Below are 12,739 nucleotides of genomic sequence, written 5' to 3'. Positions count from 1 at the left end.
TGGACACAGTGCAGAGGGGTTATCAAGTACATTTCCTGTCTCCTCCTGTCCAGCATTGCATGGTTCGGACTGTGGTTCCCAGGTCTCGGCTCAAGAGGTTGGCCATGGATGCCGCTCTCTCCGAATTAGTGTTAAAGGCAGGCATCATGTCCGTTCCTCTCCCTGTTCAGGGTCAGGTGTTCTACTCGCGGGTGTTCCTGGTCCCCAAACCTTCGGGAAGTATCGTCTAATTCTGGACCTCAAAGCCCTAAACTGCTTCATCCAGAGGGACCACTTCAAAATGGAGGGGGATTGGATGACATCTCTGGATCTCCAAGATGCTTATTACCACGTGGCTCTCCGTCCCTGGCACATGAAGTACTTCCGCTTTGCAGTGGGATCCCGACATTTTCAGATCAGAGTGCTCCCGTTCAGACTACGATCAGACCCCAGAGTGTTCACCAAGCTGGTGGCTCCCCTGGTGGCGCACTTACATCTGCGCGGCATTCAGATTTTTCCCTACCTGGACGATTGGTTGATCAAAGCGTCCTGCCGGCAGACTGTCATGTCTCATCTCCGATTGGTTTGCCAGGCATTGCAGGACTGAGGTTTACTGGTGAACTGGCAGAAGTCTCAAGTAGAGGCTTCTCAGGATCTAGTTTTCATTGGTGCACAGGTTTGCACCAGGATGGGGAGGGTGTTCCTGTCCCTGGAGAGGGTCCGTCGCTGGCTGGCTGTTCTGGGCAGGGTTCTCAGGAGGCAGTATGTCCCGGCTTGCCTATTGCTGAAATTGCAGGGGCACATGGCTTCTTGCGTGTTTCTAGTTCCCTGAGCCCGTCTTCATTTATGCCCCCTGCTGTCTTACCTTCTCTCCCACTGGCTCTCAACAGCTCAAACATTTGAGGCTTTGATTCCGGTATCCCCAGTACTGCGGGTCTCCCTGCAGTGGTGGTTGAGGGTTCCAAATCTACGGGCTGGGGTGTCCCTGATCATTCCTCCTGTAACCACACTTACTACCGATGCCAGTGGAAGGAGTTTGGGGACTACGTTGGGGGTCCTCTCTGCTCAGAGTTGTGTGCCATTCTCCGGGCTCTGGTGTATTTCAGGAGGTTGCTGGAAGGCTGGGCGGTTTTGGTCCGGACGGACAATACGACAGCTTTGGCTTACGTCAACCGCCAAGGGGGTTCCGGCCGCTCCTTGAATGCCCTGGCAGCTCAGATAGGTGCATAGGGGGAATCACATCTGGTGTCCCTGGTGGCTTCACATATCAGGGGGGTGCACAATGTTCGAGCGGATCTTCTCAGCCGCTGGTTTCCCTCCTCTGTGGAACTGGTTCTATCGACCCAGGTCTTTGCAGAGATCTGTGTCAGGTTCGGGACACCTGTTCTGGATCTGTTTGCTTCTCCGGCCTCAGCAAAAGTTCCCCTCTTCTTCTCTCATTTTCAGGCAGACGAAGCTTGGGGGGTGGATGCCTTCTCTGTGCAATGGCCTCAGGGTCTCCTTTATGCATTTCCACCTATTCCCCTTCTGCCCCGGGTGGTTCAGCGCATCAGAGTGTCCAGGGTGACTGTATTGATGTTGGCTCCGTTCTGCCCCGCCAGAGTTGATTCCCCACTCTGTTGGAGCTTCGATCCCAGGAGCCTTAACTGGTTCCGAAGTGGTTTTGTCCCCTTCTAGGGGATCTGCGGTTGGGGGTCCGGCAGATGCAATGGGCAGTGTGGCTATTGTGCAGGCTAGGCTGATATCTCAGGGGTTCTCTGGTCCTGTGGTAGAGTCCATAATGAATGCTCTTAGACCCTCCACTTTGAAGGCTTACGGCAGGCATTGGAGCTGTTTCCAGGACTGGTGTGGGCGGTGTGGGATCCCTCCCCTCTGTTCTGGCTTCCCGCTATCCTTCAATTCCTCCGGGATGGGTTTGACAAGGGCCTGACGGTTTCCACGCTTCGCTCTCAGTGGGCCTCCATAAAATTCCTTTTGAGGGACTCTGATGGGCACTTGGATGGGGAGGTGTTGGTGAAGTTGCTCAGGGGTTTTTCTTCTTCCTGTCCTTGTACTTATAAGGGCTTCCACCTTGAGATCTCCTTCTTGTCTTAAGGTTCCTTCAAGGGCCTCCTTTTGAGCCCATTTCCGAGATTGATATAAAACATCTGACGCTGAAGACTGCCTTTCTTATTGCCATAACCTCTGCCCGTAGGCTTGGGGAGATTGAGGCTCTGTTATGTCACCCCCCTTTCATGAGGGTTCTGCCGGACTCAGTGGTGCTGAGGTGTGATCCGAAGTTTCTCCCTAAAGTTATTTCTTGGTTTCACACCTCTCAGGATCTGGTTCTCCCTGCCTTTTTTCAGAATCCACAATCGCCAGAGGAAGTGGCTTGGCATAACATTGATGTGCGGCGGGCGGTGTTGGAGTATTTGGCTAGGACCGCCACTTTCCGTCACTTCTGATTACTTTTTGCCCGGCTGGGCGTAAGGCATCTTTGGTGTCAATTAGCCGGTGGATCCGTGTTGTGGTCTCCATGGCCTATGTGGCTTCCGGCCTGCTTGTTCCTGCGCACGTTCAGGGGTGGTCCACCAGATGTTTGGCAGCCTCATGGGGCGATGCAAGGGGTAGTTTCTCTACAGGAGATTTGTAGGGCTGCCACTTGGGTTGATCAGAGCACCTTCATCAACCACTATAGGTTGAATGTCTCCCACTCGGGGGTTGGTACCTTCGGGGTTGGAGTTTTGTCTGTGGGGATGTGAATTTGGAGTTATTAAAGGTGTGTGTTTCTGCACTATTTTGACTCTGTGTCTCATTGGGACCTTTTCCCCGTTGCTGCTTTGGTATACCTCATGAGGTAAGTACTGGGACGAGGAAGAGCGGACGTGGAGGTAATGCTCTGATTACTTACCGATAATATTCATTACTCCTAGTCCTACTCCTCCTCATCACAGTACTGACGACCCTCCTCACCCTCCCTGCGGGGAAGGTCTCATGCTACGGTAATATGAAACAGAGTGACGTGGGTGTGTGGGAGGAGTTATAGGAATAAAAAGAAATAAAAGAAGGTCCTGTGTCGGAGGCAGGGGCCTCATGAGGTAAGCACTGTGACTAGGAAGAGTGGGACTAGGGGTAATGAAGACTACCGGTAAGTAATCAGAGATTTTTCCTCGCCCAAACAGCGTATTGAGGGTATCACGATATGTCATCCGGATACAGTCTACTCTAGATGCGCTCATATTATTCCTGCTCCACTGGTAGACTATAGTCCCCTAAGGTGCTATTACAATGTTCGCAAGAATAGACAGTAATGGGCATTGGTACTCGCCCTTACAGCAAAACTGAAATTCCTGAAAGATTGTAAATCATGTACAAATGCATATAGTTACGCTCTGCCGGCTTACCTGAAATGCTTTAGATCCCTGTGTTACCACAGGATACGAACCGCGTCGCCGCCATTAGGTTTCTGCTTAATCTAAGGGATGGCAGGGTGAAGTCACACGCATGTGCGTGGTGCCATACGTTGCTAGATAAAAGCTGGCGTTGCCATGTTGGCAGAGGCAATGCTGGCAGAATTGGCCCTGCCAAATGGTGTCTAGTTTCAATTCGTAAGCATGTCATGTGCAAGCTATTGGAGATTGGAGAGGGTCATTTCCGGGTTTATAAGGGATCTGGGGTGAGAAAAACCCTTTGCGGATAAATTCAAGGCTTGCTTGGGTATGTACTGCGGGTTCATGTTTTTGAATAGGTCTTGGGATGTAGGGCCAGATTGAGTGTGTAAGTGTGGCTGGGGAACGGTGCAGAGAGGATTCTTGTGCGTGTCTGTGCTGGGTGTGGGGACTCCTTGTCTGCCCTCCTGCCTGTTGGTCGGGCATGCGGGGATTGGCTGGGGGTTTTCCGCGGTCGGTTTTGGTGCGGGTGAGGCTTGGTGTTGACTTGGGTGCCTGGGGTCTGGGTGGCAGATGTGCCTAACGGGGTCCTGAGCCGTGGGTGTTTGCTTGGGGCAGCCGGACCTCAGGTCTGCTTGCTCCTGGGCAAAAAGTGTAATCAACACTATGGGATCTTCTGGTTGGGATAGCGGCAGCATGAACCCGCAAGATATATTCTGATGTTCCGAATGCTGAGAAGTCAATCTAGCCCCACATTCATTACAGATAGCTTGTTAACATGGACTTTGCAGATTTCATTTAAACAAAGTTTAATAAAAAATGACAGATAGGTAACACGCTTGCCTTCACCTAGGGGTTACATTTTCAATTGGGGCAGCGTTTTATCATATACTTCTCAGTCCTTAAGACGCGCTGTCTGACAGAAGCACTTCTAAAAAAAAGCTGATCATGGATAACCCCATTGGACATCAAGCCCCTCCTTTAACTTTGAATCTGTAATTGACGTGTGGCACTCTCCTGCGCAATAGAATTATAATAAACTGGCCAAAGGGCTTATTATGGACTGCAATGGCCAACAATGAGGGTGGAGTAGAGGAACATAGCGGATTAGACCCGCTCAGTGAAACGATAACACTATAATTATAGATGGATATGCAGAGGATACTGGCCATTTAGCAATATTCACAGCCATTTTTCGAATGGGACTCTTTGAGCGCATGAAGATTTCCAGCAATTAATGTTTAATGCAAAGAGTATATATTTCTGGGTTGCGGGGGAGCATTCATCCTTAGAAAAGATTTACCAAAATAAGTGTGCAAATAGCCCTTTCGTGGCAGTAGCCCTTTAGATAGCCTTGCAATAAAGGTGGCAGAGACTCCCCTCTGTGCATGGGTTATAAAAGAATTGCTGGAAATGTTAAGGACACTTTAAGGAGGTGTAATCAGATAAAGGGGAAAGTGACGCGAGTAGAGAAGCTTCTTGCCACTTGGGTGTTTTGTTAGGCCTGGTCGGTTAAGCTCACTATGGAGGTTGAAGAGGGTCCATGAGGTCAATTCATGCAAGAGGAAGATGCCACTAAGATATACCAGTAGGTCAATGGTCATCTAGGCCATCTCAATTCTAAATTGATATTGATTGATTGATATTGTATTTCTATCGCGCTCGTACACAGGTGTTTCAGAGTGCGACAAGGCAAGGGAGGGGAACAGGGGAGAACAAAACAGAAATAGAAAAGTGGGGAAACTGGTGGGATTCTGGTGTGGATATACGGACTGTTAAGCAACAAACTACAAAATTGGGAAAGATAGGGAACGTTGAAAAGGAGACCCAGTGATTTATATACAATGAAATGGGGAATTCATTATTAATGGGAAGAAAAAGGAGAAAATTCAAGGTGTGACCATAATAAAGCAAAGGTGGCTATGATCTGGTTTGTATCCTATATGGAAATTTCAGCACGTAGGGCTAAGGTACACATGCTTTCCTGTTAATAACTCTTAAATGTGCATCTAGTGTATGCCTCCCCAACGTAATTGTTGCTCTTTTCATATTCCTACTACTAGATGTGCTGTAAAATGTTTCTTTGGTCCTGGGAATGGACAGTTGCCTCTTTGGTCGGTGAGATTATGTTTGCTCTTTGCTCTTGCAGTGAAAATTAAAGTTTGGTTCTGCCCTCTTAGCAAAACCCAAACGTTGGCAGCCATGACTGGGAGGGACCCCTTGGGAGTAGGTCCTTGAGCAGCTCATGATTTCCTGGCCCTGGCGGGGTCCACAGAGTTCTAATAAAGAACTAGAAAGCCGACATTCCACCAGAGACAGTGTCAGCCCTGGGCACCAGAGACAGTGTCAGCCCTGGTGGAAAAAACTACAGGTAACTTTCTTTGGCAGCCTGTGGCTGACTTTCCACCAGCATGGCGTCCAGGACTGTCAACTGAATGACAAACGGTTGCCTCACTTTTTGCAAAGTATGGAATGTCAGCCCTCTAGTTGCTTATTACAACTCTGTGGCGGGAACAATGTAAAGGATTGCTGGCTATTAGATGAACAGCAAGATACCCGCATACCCACAATTCCGTGTTAAATCTACATGCGCTTTATTTGTCACACAAGCAGAAGTTCTTTACCCCGCTTGAAACCCTGCGGGGGCCGCGAACGAGGCGGGGGCGAAAGTGAAAGGCCAGGCAGAGAAGCAAGGCAACACCTGACCTGGTACAATCAGGTGGAGCTGAGCTTGGTAACCTGGGCTGAACTGGAACCCCTTCACCTTACTTCAAAAGCCCCTCACGGGAAAAAATGTAACTGGGGAAGTTGGAATCAGACGTGGGGAGGGAAATAAAATAAAATTTAAAAAAATTCGTTAAAAAAAATAAAAAATAAAAAAGTGGTGCAGTGATATCCGGCTTTAAGCCACATTTTTGAAAGCCTCTGGTGATTCCATGAGGCTAAAACATTCCTTAAAAGAAAATTAGCTGTAGCTACTAGATTTGAGTTCAAATGCATTTTTGGCTCTGTGCTCGATCACGGGCTGCCCTTCGCAAGGACAAAGACACCTTTCCTTTGTTTAAGACCTCATCTTTTACTTCCGGTGGGTGTGGTTTCCGGTTAAGGGCATCTGTAGGTTGTAATTTGAACTACAGCTCAGACTCTCAGTGCTATTTATAGAGAGAGACATGTGGGGGCTTTTTAACGCTACAGTCTGTGTTCTGCAGCTGATATCTTGTGAGGACACCTCTAGGCTGTGACTGGAACTACAGTCTCTGTTCTCCAGGTGATAACGCGCGAGGACACCTGCAGGTTGTTATTTGAACTGCAGCCTTTGGTCTTCATCTGTTCTCTCGCGAGTAGGAAACCTGTCCTCTATCATTAGAGCTTCATCCTTCGGGTTCCAAGTTATCTCTTTGTTTTCTGTCTGACAGTGGAATGCATTTACATCCACTACATATTAAGGAAAAGAAACAGTGATCCACGTTGGATGACCGGGGGTGTGTGGGAGGGGGTACTAACCACCTTCTAAGCATCGCTCAGGTTCCTGCCTTTACATATTTTCCAACATTCTGAGGCAATTTAAATTAAAAAAATGGTGATGTTGCGTGGAGTGTGACGAGAAGAGTGCAGTTAGAGCAGTGATGTTCTGTGCCGCAGGAGGTGCTTTTGCAACCACTTCATCGTCTGCAGCCTCGGAGCGCAGCAGCAAGAAGTGCGACGAGAAGAGTGCAGTTAGAGCAGTGCTGTTATTTACATTTTTCCTGTTGGCAGTCTGTCCACTCTTGCTCTTACCTGGAGGAGATGCTTTTGCAACCACTTCATCGTCTGCAGCCTCAGTGCGCAGCCGCAGGGAGTGCGACGAGAAGAGTGCAGTTAGAGCAGTGCTGTTCTGTACATTTTTCCTGTTGGCAGTCTCTCCACTCGAGTGGTCGAAGTGAGCGGGAGCGGTTGGGATCGGTGCTCCTCTACTTTTTAAAATTAAGGTTTACTGTTCCTATACTTTCATTTTAAAAAGGAACAGTTCCGGAATGGTTTGTTTTTAAAATAAAAGTGTAGGAAGACGTTGAAACTTGCACTTTCAGTGCACTACACTGAACGTTACCTTAAAAAGCTCCTGCATGTGTTTGGGGGTTTGTATTGTGTGTGAGAGGGGGCGTGGTGATGGGGTTGTGGGGAGTGGGTTTGGGCCAGCAGGGAACATAGTTCCACTACTTTTTTACGTACACTTCGACCACTGCTACTCTTGCTCTTACCTGGAGGAGGTGCTTTTGCAACCACTTCATCGTCTACAGCCTCAGCACCCAGGAGGGAGTGTGACGAGCAGTGTGCAGTTAGAGCAGTTGGAGAAGCAGTGAGGTGCTCTGAACTTGCTTATTATGTACAAATTACACAGTGCCAGGCCCAGGTCTGCCAGCGTGTTGTGCGAGATTTGTGCCCTCACCCATCACTCCAACTACACAAGCAGAACAGCATTGTTGCTTTTAACCAAGGGAGTAATCAAAGAAACATTGATCCCTGTGCTCCTGAGAATCTTGCGAGGGGTCTTGTTCCCAATAGAACCCAGCCTGATAACAACCCGCCTTGACCTATACTCGACGGTCTCTAGTTATTCCATCATCTTTTCATCTGGTGTCTAACTTTCCAACACCTTATTGACTCTACTCTCAGAGTCCCTCTCAAATTCAAAATCGTTGGATATTGTCAACGAGTTACCTTATTTTACTATTTGTCAAAAAAAGCCCAATCATACCAATTCATAACCTGTTCAAAAGAACAAAAAGCCTAAAATTGTGAAAAACTCTGCTGCAAATAAAAACAATAGGTCACAGGGAAATTCCAGACTTCTGGCTGAGTAGGTAGCAGCTTGAACTCAAAGCTCCTGTCTTCCTGGTCTTTGATATTCAAAGGATACAATGCATACCCAAAAAAAGACTGATATCCTGGAGAATCCAGCTCCCAAGAAAACCAAAGCTGACATGGGAGAAACACCCAGCGCCCAAGATATTTATTCTCTACTTCTGAAGGTGGTCCAAGATGTAGGTGAGATGAAATCCTCTTATGCTGATCTGAATGTAAATGTATTTAACCTGGAAGGAAGAATTGGACAGGTAGAAAAGGAATCAGCGGGCCTCTCAGCAGAGATTGCTCAGAGCTACAGAGCTTATAATGATTTATGGAGAGATCTGGGAGATATGAAACTTAAAAATCTGTCTTTGGATTTGAAATCAAGGTTGCATAATCTCAGACTCCTGGGTCTACCTGAAAGTACAAATAGGGATGGTCAGCTGGAGGATATTTTTCATCAAGTGCTGTTTGAGATTTAGGGGCAAGATATTATATCTGGTATAGCCGGTAAGATAGCTTAGCAGGTTGAGCGCTCGCTGCTGCAATCTGAGTGTGATCTGCAGGGCGCCGTTTCGAATCCCAGGAAGGCAAACTCCGCCTTTCATCCTTCTGAGGTCAATAAATGAGTACCAATTTCGGTTGGGTGATATTGTATATAAATATGTGCTCTCTTTGGATTAAGCCACTATATAAAAAACACATCATTAATCATTATATTTTCAGGAGATCTGGATTACACTTTTAGAGCTGGAAAACCAGACAGCACTAAACCAAGACAAATAGTAATGTTTTTTTCAAAAGTAAATGCAAAGCAAAGAGTGTTGAGAGCTACCCGGGAAAAGGGTCGGATTTTTTGGCAATAATGCACAAATTGATGTGTTCCCGGATTTCCCAAAGGTGCTAATGGAAAAAACGAAGCTATTCACAGAGGCAAAGGAACTAGCGAAGGAAAAAGACTAAGGGGCCGATTCATGGAACAAACGTGCGCCGAAAATCTACGCGCAAGCAGGCGCAAGCAGGCGCAAGCGGAAAAAAAGAGTGCGATTCATGGAAGTCCCTGCGCGTGTCTTCCTCGGGATGTGCGCCAAACCCGTGCATGGCGCACACGTCACTGCAACATCCCGAAAGACGTGCGCGACGCGCACAGTGAAAGCGCACAACCTCTGCGCATACACTAGAAAGTGGGAGGAACACGGGGCGTAACGCGCGGAACGGGGAACAACTTGCGAAAACAAGGACGTAACTGGGGATGTACTGCAGGGAAGCAGAGGGAACGCCCACACGCACCCGAACCACACGTATTCATGGAACCGAATAGGGCAAAGCCACGCACAGCGAAAGACACGCACAAGCCGATACACGTCCGCCACAAGAAGGCAGGCGGTAGCGTCCCTGCGCATTACAAACGTGGCAACATACAGCAATTGTGCGAGCGGGGCACGTGTATTTCGGGGTTGCGCGGCAAGTCACACACGCGATTGAGCGGGGTACGTGTATTCCGGGGGTTTGCGGGAAGTCACACACACGACCTGGCCTGGGGGAGCGGGCTACGTGTATTACAGGGGTTCGTGTGAACTTTTACACGTGATCGGGCCTGGGGGAGCGGGCTACGTGTATTACAGGGGTTCGCGTGAACTTTTTCACGCGATCGGGCCTGGGGGAGCGGGCTACGTGTATTACAGGGGTTCGCGTGAACTTTTTCACGCGATCGGGCCTGGGGGAGCGGGCTACGTGTATTACAGGGGTTCGCGTGAACTTTTTCACGCGATCGGGCCTGGGGGAGCGGGCTACGTGTATTACAGGGGTTCGCGTGAACTTTTTCACGCGATCGGGCCTGGGGGAGCGGGCTACGTGTATTACAGGGGTTCGCGTGAACTTTGTCACGCGATCGGGCCTGGGGGAGCGTGCTACGTGTATTTCAGGGGTGCGCGGGAAGTTCCACACGCGAATAGCCTGGGCGCGTGTATTTCAGGGGTGCGCGGGAAGTTCCACACGCGAATAGCCTGGGCGCGTGTATTTCAGGGGTGCGCGGGAAGTTTTACACGCAATTTCAGCAGGGTACGTGTATTTCAGGGGTGCGCGGGAAGTTTTACACGCGAATAGCCTGGGCGCGTGTATTTCAGGGGTGCGCGGGAAGTTCCACACGCGAATAGCCTGGGCGCGTGTATTTCAGGGGTGCGCGGGAAGTTTTACACGCGATTTCAGCAGGGTACGTGTATTTCAGGGGTGCGCGGGAAGTTTTACACGCGAATAGCCTGGGCGCGTGTATTTCAGGGGTGCACGGGAAGTTCCACACGCGAATAGCCTGGGCGCGTGTATTTCAGGGGTGCGCGGGAAGTTTTACACGCGATTTCAGAGGGGTACGTGTATTTCAGGGGTGCGCGGGAAGTTTTACATGCGAATAGCCTGGGCGCGTGTATTTCAGGGGTGCGCGGGAATTTTCTCACGCGATCGGGCCTGGGGGAGCGGGGTACCACTCACCGTCTGCCTTGCGTGTAGTAGAACGCGTAGCCAACACCCGCTGTGAAGTAATAGCGTGTGAACCCCAACGGATGGAAAACACACGCACCGCACGAAAAGCACGTACAGAACATAAAGGCACGTGGGATCTCCAAGCCCTGCTAGGGCAACGCCCGTGCGCAAAACGTCACAGACGCGCTTACGCTGTAAGGGCCTTTGGTCCAATGAAATCGCGTACGCGTGCTGACGCGCTTACGCGCTAAGGGCCTTTCCTCGAATTACACGCTGACGTGCAGATTTTTCACGTGCCAAATCACTCCGTATCAAGCTGGCCACGCGAAAACACACGGAAGACCACGCTCCTGCCCAGAAGGCCGAATTACTGCCCCCCAGTGCCCCGAGCAGCCTCCCACGTGCCATCTGCTGCTGCCTGCCTGCCTGCCTGCCTGCTGCCACCGTGCCCTGCCATTTGGTGCCTGCACATCAGCCATCTGCAGGGGTCCAGTTGCTGTGTCCACCCCTGCTGGAACAGTTGACTCCCGACTGGGATACCATCGCTCCACAGCCCAGCCCCAGGACCCAGTTGCCCACCCACGCCTGCCTCGGGGGTCGCCATGTCGGGGCAAGCACCATCTGAGACCAGTGGCGACCCCCAGCCAGAGAGGCAGAGGGCCACCAGCTTCAGTGAGAAGGAAGTTGGTGTCCTGGTGGAGCATGTCCTGGGGCATTATGATGCCCTCTTCGGAAGACCACGCGCCAACAAGGAAGGACGGGAGAGGATCTGGGACGATGTAGTGGTTGCCATCAACGCGGAGGGGGTGGCAACCCGCGACATCAAGCACATCAAGAAGCGCTGGGAGGACTTGAGGGCCAGGACCCTCAATAAGGCCCGGCGCCTCGCGGAGGGGGGCCGGGCACGCCTGAGTGACATCCAGATGAGGGTCCTGGAACGCGTAGACCCAGCGCTCCACGCCCAGATCCTTCGGAGGCAGACCCATCTGGAGTTGGCCGGTAAGTGGCCAAGCATCACTGTGTGAGACAGGGCATGTTGCAGTGTGCTGGTTGTCTGATACCTGCCTGTATGTGTGACATAGGCCATGTACGTATGTGTGTGTGCAGGGACATCATGGTCAGGCATGTGAGTACAGTGATGTGTGAACCACATGGTTGGTGCATGTGTTCTATTGCAACATGGGGGGCTCTGTGCGGAATGGACACATGGAAGCATGGCAGTCTCTGTTCCTGGACATGGGTGGGGGTGAGGGATGGGTGCTGGTCCCATGTACACGTATGGTGTCCATGTGTGTGTGTCTGACCTGCGTGTCTGTGACTTGTAAATGCCATGGATGCATGACACATGTCTGTGACAATGTTCAGATTCACTGATGCAGCCTAGTCATCCTTGTATCCACTGCGTCTGTGGTGTACGAAGCCAGATGGATGGAACTACGGTGAGGTGTGTGCATGTGATGGCAAGACCCATGATGCATGTGAGTTTAAAACCAACATTGTATGAATCATGAGTCCCTTGGTCATGTATGCCAATGTCCATGGCATGCGCCATGCCTGTTACTGTATGTGTTTTGCCTGCACTGACCCATGTGTTGTGGAGGGACATGATGGAAGTGATGTATGACAGTGCCACTCATCTGCTGTTGCTTCCTGTCTAGGGGACCATTGTACAGTACCCTGATGCTTGTGTTCTATGTCTCCCTCTACACAGTGGCAAGTGAAGAAGAGGGCGGAGAAGGCGCTGTGGAGCAGAGCGGCGGGGATGCCGCCACGGCTGCAGCGGAAGGGGTGGGTGAGCCCCCACAGGGGCTTGCACCGGCGGAAGACGGCGTGGAGACATCCAGATTGGTGGTTTCCACAGAGGGGGAGGAGGCCGCTACTGAGCCACACATGGGGCCTGGTGGGGGCATCCCCGCTGGTGCAAGTGGTGCAGTCCAGGGCCAGGGGGCAGCACAGGTCGCCGTGGAGGTGCCTGTGCATGTCACTGTCCCTGACACTGTGACTGCACCACCATGCACCAGCAGGGATGCCCCATCCCAGGCCCGTCCGCAGGTAGGGGAGATGTCCATGTCATCTGACACTCCTCTACC

This window comes from Ambystoma mexicanum, chromosome 1q (genome assembly GCF_040938575.1).
Source record: "Ambystoma mexicanum isolate Mex_15411 chromosome 1q, UKY_AmexF1_1, whole genome shotgun sequence".
Classification (NCBI taxonomy): domain Eukaryota; kingdom Metazoa; phylum Chordata; class Amphibia; order Caudata; family Ambystomatidae; genus Ambystoma; species Ambystoma mexicanum.
This window is presented reverse-complemented; position numbering follows the sequence as displayed.